Source organism: Rattus rattus, chromosome 4 (genome assembly GCF_011064425.1).
Source record: "Rattus rattus isolate New Zealand chromosome 4, Rrattus_CSIRO_v1, whole genome shotgun sequence".
In the NCBI taxonomy this organism is placed as follows: domain Eukaryota; kingdom Metazoa; phylum Chordata; class Mammalia; order Rodentia; family Muridae; genus Rattus; species Rattus rattus.
Genome location: NC_046157.1, coordinates 122,291,310 through 122,298,058, shown reverse-complemented (window position 1 = coordinate 122,298,058; position 6,749 = coordinate 122,291,310). Strand labels below are relative to the sequence as shown.

General features: G+C 48.9%; 1 pseudogene; it reads left to right on the top strand.

Annotated features, from left to right (window-relative positions):
* The first annotated feature begins 2,914 nt into the window (after positions 1-2,914).
* Positions 2,915-4,535, top strand: LOC116898493 (annotated as a pseudogene).
* Positions 4,536-6,749: the final 2,214 nt, after the last annotated feature.

Genomic DNA, 6,749 nt, shown 5'->3' with positions numbered 1-6,749 from the left:
CATCTGTCTGCGTGATGCCCTGCGACTGTAACAGCCCCAAGAGAATGACAAAAGAACCATTCATTATTCCATTCTGTTCTACAAAGGATTGTCAAGGCAAAATTCACGCCCCAAGGGACCTCAGTGATAGCTCTCTCAGCTCCTTGTGTCTCAGATGCCGAGGCTGAGGTTGGGCCCTGCCGGAAGAATGTGGGGAGGATGCAGGGATGAGTGGATTCCTGGGAACCCACAAGCCAAAGGGGCAACCTTCAGGCTCCATGAGACACCCTGACTCAAGGAAATTAAGTCCACAGCAGTCGAAGACACTACCCAAGGGCCTCCTCTGGCCTCTGTACACACACACACACACACACACACACACACACACACACACACACACACACACACACACACACTGTCTCTCTGCCTCTCTTCTCTCTCTCTCTCTCTCTTCTCTTTCTCTCCCCCAACCCCAGCACTTTCCTGTCTTCTCTTCTTCCTCCTCATTCTCCTCCCCCCATCCCAAAGAAAAGCCTGAAGCCTATAGGCTAACATGAACAGGGCTCTTTGAAGGTCCACTTCAGTAAAGAATTAACTCAGAGAGCAAAGGTGTCTGAGAAGTCTCTCCAGACCTAGATCAGCTTTAAGTGAGTCCAGCATTTTAGTTTTTGTTCTGTGGAGATCAGCCAAGGTAATTTTGACCTGAAAATACTGTATTGTGTCTCAAACATATCAATTTTGTCATTTCGTGTGATGAATGGCATCGGACAAACAGAATGTGAATATCAAATTGATTTGTTTGATAAGCAACTGTTGTAATGCATAAAATTGATTACATCTAAATGGATCATGCATTTACATATATTTCAAGCATACCTTGCTAAATAATTATGAACAAATGCAAGATTTCACCCTTAGGATTAAATCCTGTGTTAATTGTTTGCCTTTATCTTTCTCAGTCTTAAGGTTCAGTCAGCCTATGCTGCTATCATTTTAAGTGATCTCTAGCCCGACCCTGGGTGATGGGCTCTGGGGGAGAAGAGAGAAATTTGTGACTATCCATCCTAGTTAGCATGGCTTTCATCATAATGGAACTCCAGACGCAAGTATATTATTTTCTTTGTAAGTGTGAGTGTGTGTTGGAGAGAGAGAGAGAGAGAGAGAGAGAGAGAGAGAGAGAGAGAGAGAGAGAGAGAGAGAGAGAGAGAACTTAGGGTGGGGGTGGGGGCAGGAATGCCCATGACTTCATGTGGAGGCCAAGGGTCCATGTCAGATGTTTGATTCTATCACTCTCCTCCTATTGTAACAAAGGGTCTTTCACTGAACCTGGAGCTTGTGGATATGACTAGATTGGCTTGTCAGCAAGCCCCCGGGCTTCCATATTCCTCGCCCCAGCACTGAGGCACACTGCCACACCTGGGGTTTTACACGGCTGCTCAGGATGCCAACTCCAGTCTCCTGTTCGCACAGTGAGTACTTTAGGCACTGGACTCTCTCCCTAGCCCCACGTGTATGCTAACCCTGTTCTATTCAAGGTCACACTGGACCATCTTTATGAGAAGTCATCCACTCCTAACCTCTGGTCTAAGAAAGAGGCTGACACCAGCTGAGGGAGGCCTGGCTCCATGCTGTGACTGTCAGATCCAGGCCTGACCCCTCTCCCCTTTCCACTGATAGCCAAGAGTTTGTCGTAGAGACCGCACCAGTGCCAGGCTACCCTGATTGGTGCACAGTGGGCTGAGGATGGGAGACAGTCCCCAGGCCCCCAGCGTTTCACACAGCCAGTCTTCTTGGCGTGCGCTCTCCCCTCCTTCCTCATATCTGGAAGCCAGATTTCAAGCCAGTGGTCCCTGAAGGAGCCGACTTTTCTCTGGAGACTAGAGGTTGGTTTAGATCAGTGTGAATGAAACAGGAGTTGGGTAGAAGGTGCTGCAGGGAATCTGACACCCTCTGCCCACGGGGCTTGAGGATATTCAGGCTAAAATGGTCTCTTCAGTCATGAACTTTTCCTACATGTGCCAGGATTTCATTCAGATTTGGCAGTGAGACCTGGATACCTGTCTGTGAGTCCGTGAAAGACACTTTGTTCAGACCCAGACCAGGGTTTTGAAATGCAAATACAATGCGGAGGTTTGTAATACATGTTGATCCTTTAAAAATATTTGTTTTCTCTCTCTCTCTCTCTCTCTCTCTCTCTCTCTCTCTCTCTCTTCTCTCTCTCTCTTTCTCTCTCTCTTGTCTCTTCCTCTCCCTAGCTTGGACCCACGATAACCTGTGTGTGTGTGTGTGTGTGTGTGTTTCTTTAATCCCACAGGCTTTCGCCCGATACTCGGTACCGTGTCCATGCAGGCGCCGACAGTCATCCTCTGCTACCTATGTATCTGGAGCCATGGATTCCTTCTTGTTGGCTATTCCTGGTTGTCAACTTGACTATATCTGAAATGAACTATAATCCAGTGGAATGAACTATCATCCAGAATTGAAAGGCTCACCTTTGACCCTGATCTGCGAGATACAAGTTCTGACCCAGATCTTGGTATGGAGATCTTGAAGCAAAGTGGCTATGAATCCCAGAGCTTAAGGCAAAGAGATCTCTGAGTTCAAGGTCACCTGGGACAAAGCAAAGTCCCAGACCCAGGCGTGGCGGTACACGTTTAATCTGGAACACACCTTCTGCTGGAGACTTACATGAGGACATTGGAAGAAGGAAGTGTCTCTCTTTCTTGCCTGCCTGCCTTGTGGGACAGAACCACCGCTAGATCCTTGGACTTCCATTCACAGCTGCTGCTGATCATTGTTGGGGAGTTGGACCACAGACTGGATGTGACTTGCAGCTCTTGGACTCTCTGGAGTTGTTAAAAGTTACCGTGTACATCTACGGTGGCAGTGTGTGTGGAGCAAGTGCTGGCCACACTGGTCAGGAAGCACAGTGGAAATGGAGCAGCCGTACGTGGTGGACGATGACGAGTCAGACCCAGAACCACAGCCGCGCCCAAGAACCCATCAAGTCCTCGATGAGGCTGACTCGGGAAGGGCGAGCTCATCTTTGTGGGGTGGAGAGCGTGAAGGAGGACGCGAGCTCATCTTTTGTCGGCGTTTGACTTCAAATCCTCACAGCCAGCCAACTCGAACATCTTGAACAGAATCACCCCGGTTCACGGTTAAAAAGAAAGCATGACCGACTTAGAGAGACCACTACTCAAGACTGCAGCCCTCACCTCCGGCCGCCCCACGTCAGAGGCAGCGATGTCCTGCGGCGTCTCCAGCGGAGTCAAGATCAACAGACAGTCTATCATTATCGAGCCTTTGTCAGAGTCTGATTACAAAAGTAATTCACAAGTTGTGCCTGGCTCTTCAAAGTGCTGTTAGCCTCTGGCTCGCTCTCCAGCTCGGAGAGTGGCCCAGCCAGGCAGCGTGCTCAGGAGGAGGTTTGAATGAAAGTCTGTATGTCGAAGTGCCATTTTCCATAAACCCACAGAGGCCTGAACGTAGCATCGAGATTGTAGAAGAGCTCTCTTCAGCCTTCCGGGTCCTTTCCATACCTCGAATGGGCAAGCAGCAGAGGGGGCGCCTTCCCTTGAGGCTCCCAAATCACTGAACCTTTTTTGTGAGCAGGCGCCTCTGTCAGGGGAACCCTGTCCACCCCTACGCCAGGACAGTGGGTGGTGGATGCAGACTTCTCGAGTCTAGCAAGTCCAGAGACTTTTGATCCCAGGAAGGAAGTTTGACTCTGTTGGCTTAGTGACTTTTATTACGGACAGTATAAGGGAGAAACAAGCGGAACAGAAGACCCACAACCTTTAAATGCCCCAGCTGCTCAAAGCTAAAAAATGTGAAGTTTATAACCACACAAGCATCATCTGGAGCTGGAGGCAGGGGACGAGGCCTGGGAGAGCCACACCACCTGTCTGCTGCCACCGGCTGTTTGGCGTCCCCTTCAGCTGGAGTGCCACATCGACCAGCGTGCACACGCGCCAGACCCTTGTGTGGTCTGCAAAATCTGTGAGTTGTCGTTTGAAACAGAGCAGGTCCTTTTAGAGCACATGAAGGACAACCACAAGCCGGGAGATGCCCCTCGTGTGCCAGGTCTGCAAGTACAGGTCGTCGGTCTTTGGACGTGGAGACACATTTACCAAGTGCCACGTGAACACGAAGACCTGCTGTGTCCTTCTGTCTGAAGATCTTCAAAGCGGGATGCCGTACATGTGCCACTGCCGGGGCCACTGGGAGCATAGCGGCCACCAGTGCTCAAGTGCGGCTGCAGTTTCTAACCTTTAAGGAGAAAATGGAGCACAAGACCCAGTGCCTGTAGATGTTCCGGAAGCCCAAAGCAGCTGGAAGGGCTGCCTCCGAGGCGAAGGTGGTGATTCAGGTGTCAGTGAAGCCTGTGGGAGGCGGAGTCTGTGGGAAGTTCGTCAATCACTGTGTGAGCATAACCCGACTAGGAGCCATCTTGCCCCCAGATCTCAAGGCAACTTTCACAAAGCCCCCATGCGCAACGGGTCCAGAACGCAGACCCTTCAGAGAAAAAGACTACAAGCCCGCACGATTACTAGTGGCTGGCTGGCCCCAGGAGACGATGCACTGACGAACAGATCTGTTTATCTTTAATTTTGCGATAACACAGGGTTTGCTTGTTTAGTGTTTGAGGGTTTCTCTTGTTCTCATTTTAGTGCTGGCGCTCGACCACGGCTTCACAAAGAACAAGCAAGTGCTCTCTCACCCCATTCCGCAGCTACAGCGTTTTCCGGAAGTGAGCAGCGGTGCTACTTAAAATACATCTGGGTTTCACCTTAAGTGTCTGGCTTCACTGAAAGATGTCTGTGTCTGTGTCCTCGTGAGTGGAAGGCAGGCTAAACCTATTTATTAGTATTTCATGTAACCCTCTGTTTGAGAGCTCTTTTTTTGTTTGGGGGCTCACAAGGCCTCACCTCTCCTGAAGATCCTTACATGATCTCTGCTTGCTGGGAGGAGAGAGACCAATTCTTCTTTTTTTGAGAGACATCTTAAGTGGTATAGCATGGGCAGGTGGACAGCCACCACGTCCCTTTCAGTCTTGAAAAAAGAAGGAATCCTGCCTGAATGTCTTTACCTGAAAGAGTGTCCGAGGAGGCCGAGCCATTCTGTAGAAGGCCCATGTTTGTGAAAGGCCCTCGAAAACATTAAAAAGCACAGCTGTCGCGTTCTCAGCTACACAGGAAGCAGCAGCTGGCGGGTAGAAGACTGGGAGGGCAGCGACCACGACTACGGGCTCGTTTTGCTTGATGTTAGGGTAGCTAAATTATCCACTCTCTGTTCGGCCTTGGCTGGCTGTGATTGAAGAACTGGCCATGCCCTCCACGGCCACAACAGTAAAACAAGTTGTCCTTTCCCAAGGAAAGAAGTCATTAGCATTGTAGTTTGAAGTGTGTTGATTGAACCTTAGGTATAACTGTGCCAAGGTTTGGGAAAATGGCATCTGTCCAGTTTATGGCCTGGGCTGAACTTAGTTGTACTCAAGCTGTAATAGGAACTTGCCCAATGATATTGGACATAGCACAAACAGTACCCAGGGTGACTAGAACTTAACCCTCTGTGGGGTCTTTTGTTCTTCAGTCCATGTGTGGGGCCAATTGGGTGAAGCTTGCCATTTGGTGCCCTGGTGCTTTTTCCCCCTTGGTGCTAGGAATAAACCCAGGGCCTTACATGTACCCACGTAAGGGCTCTGCCACTGAACTAACTCCTAGTCACCATTTGTGTCTTGTCTCATAGGTGGCTAGAATGTCTGTGTAATTTCCTTTGTTGGGTGTATAACTCCCGGTTGATCACACTAATATTGCTTAGGTCTTACTTGGAAGCACTTTTGTGTGCGAGATTATGTCCTAAATGAAGACTTGCCTTTTCCCATGTGATATAGTGACTCAGCTGGTCACTAGTCTATGGAGGAACAACTTTTTTTTGTAGAACATAGAGCATCCTCTGAGGATTGGTCTTCACCTTCAGTAGCATTAGCTCTTTCTGTAAATCTCCAGAGCTGTTCTTGAGCCTGGCCTGGTACCTGTTGTCCCTCCACCTCCAGCCCAGGTGACCAGCTGCTGCTGCTTGTCCTTAAGGAGTCTGGGTGCATGCTGGCTGTAGACACTGGTCTCAAACACTCTCTGAGTTTCCCCATCCTTTCTTTAAGGTACCTTATCTTGCTGGGTGTGTGCTTTACACTGGTAATTAATTAGAGCTCTTGGGAGACCCCGGAAGATCTGGAGTTCACACTCAGCCTGAGCTCTTCAGTGAGTTCAAGGTACCCAGCAAGACCCTGTCCATAACAACAAAAAGTCAGTGGGGACAGGTTTGTAGATATCCCTGTCCCATTTTCCTTCCTCTCGTTTAGTAAAGTTTCCCTAGATTCCATGAAAAAATTGAGCAGAGGTTTTTTGCCAGGTCATGGCCTCTGAAGACTGAGGGAGACCAGGTTGTGAGTCTCTTGTGTTGACCATTGACCTACTGTGATCTGTCTCCTTACTATTTTTGATGGGCCTTTTCAGTGATTTTTTTTTTTTTTTTGGGGGGCATTTCACCCTTTACCTTTCCTTTTTTTTTTTTTTTTTTCTTTTCTTTTCTTTTTTTTTTTCGGGCTGGGGACCGAGTACCTTTCCTTTAGATGTGGAGGTGTATTTGTTCCCCCCCTTGTTCTGGAGGAAAATCCCCATCATCTATGAAATGAGTCTGCAGACTTATGTACTGTCTGTGTAAAAGTGAGAATCCTCTTAGACCTGTATTTGTCTTCAGCCCAATAG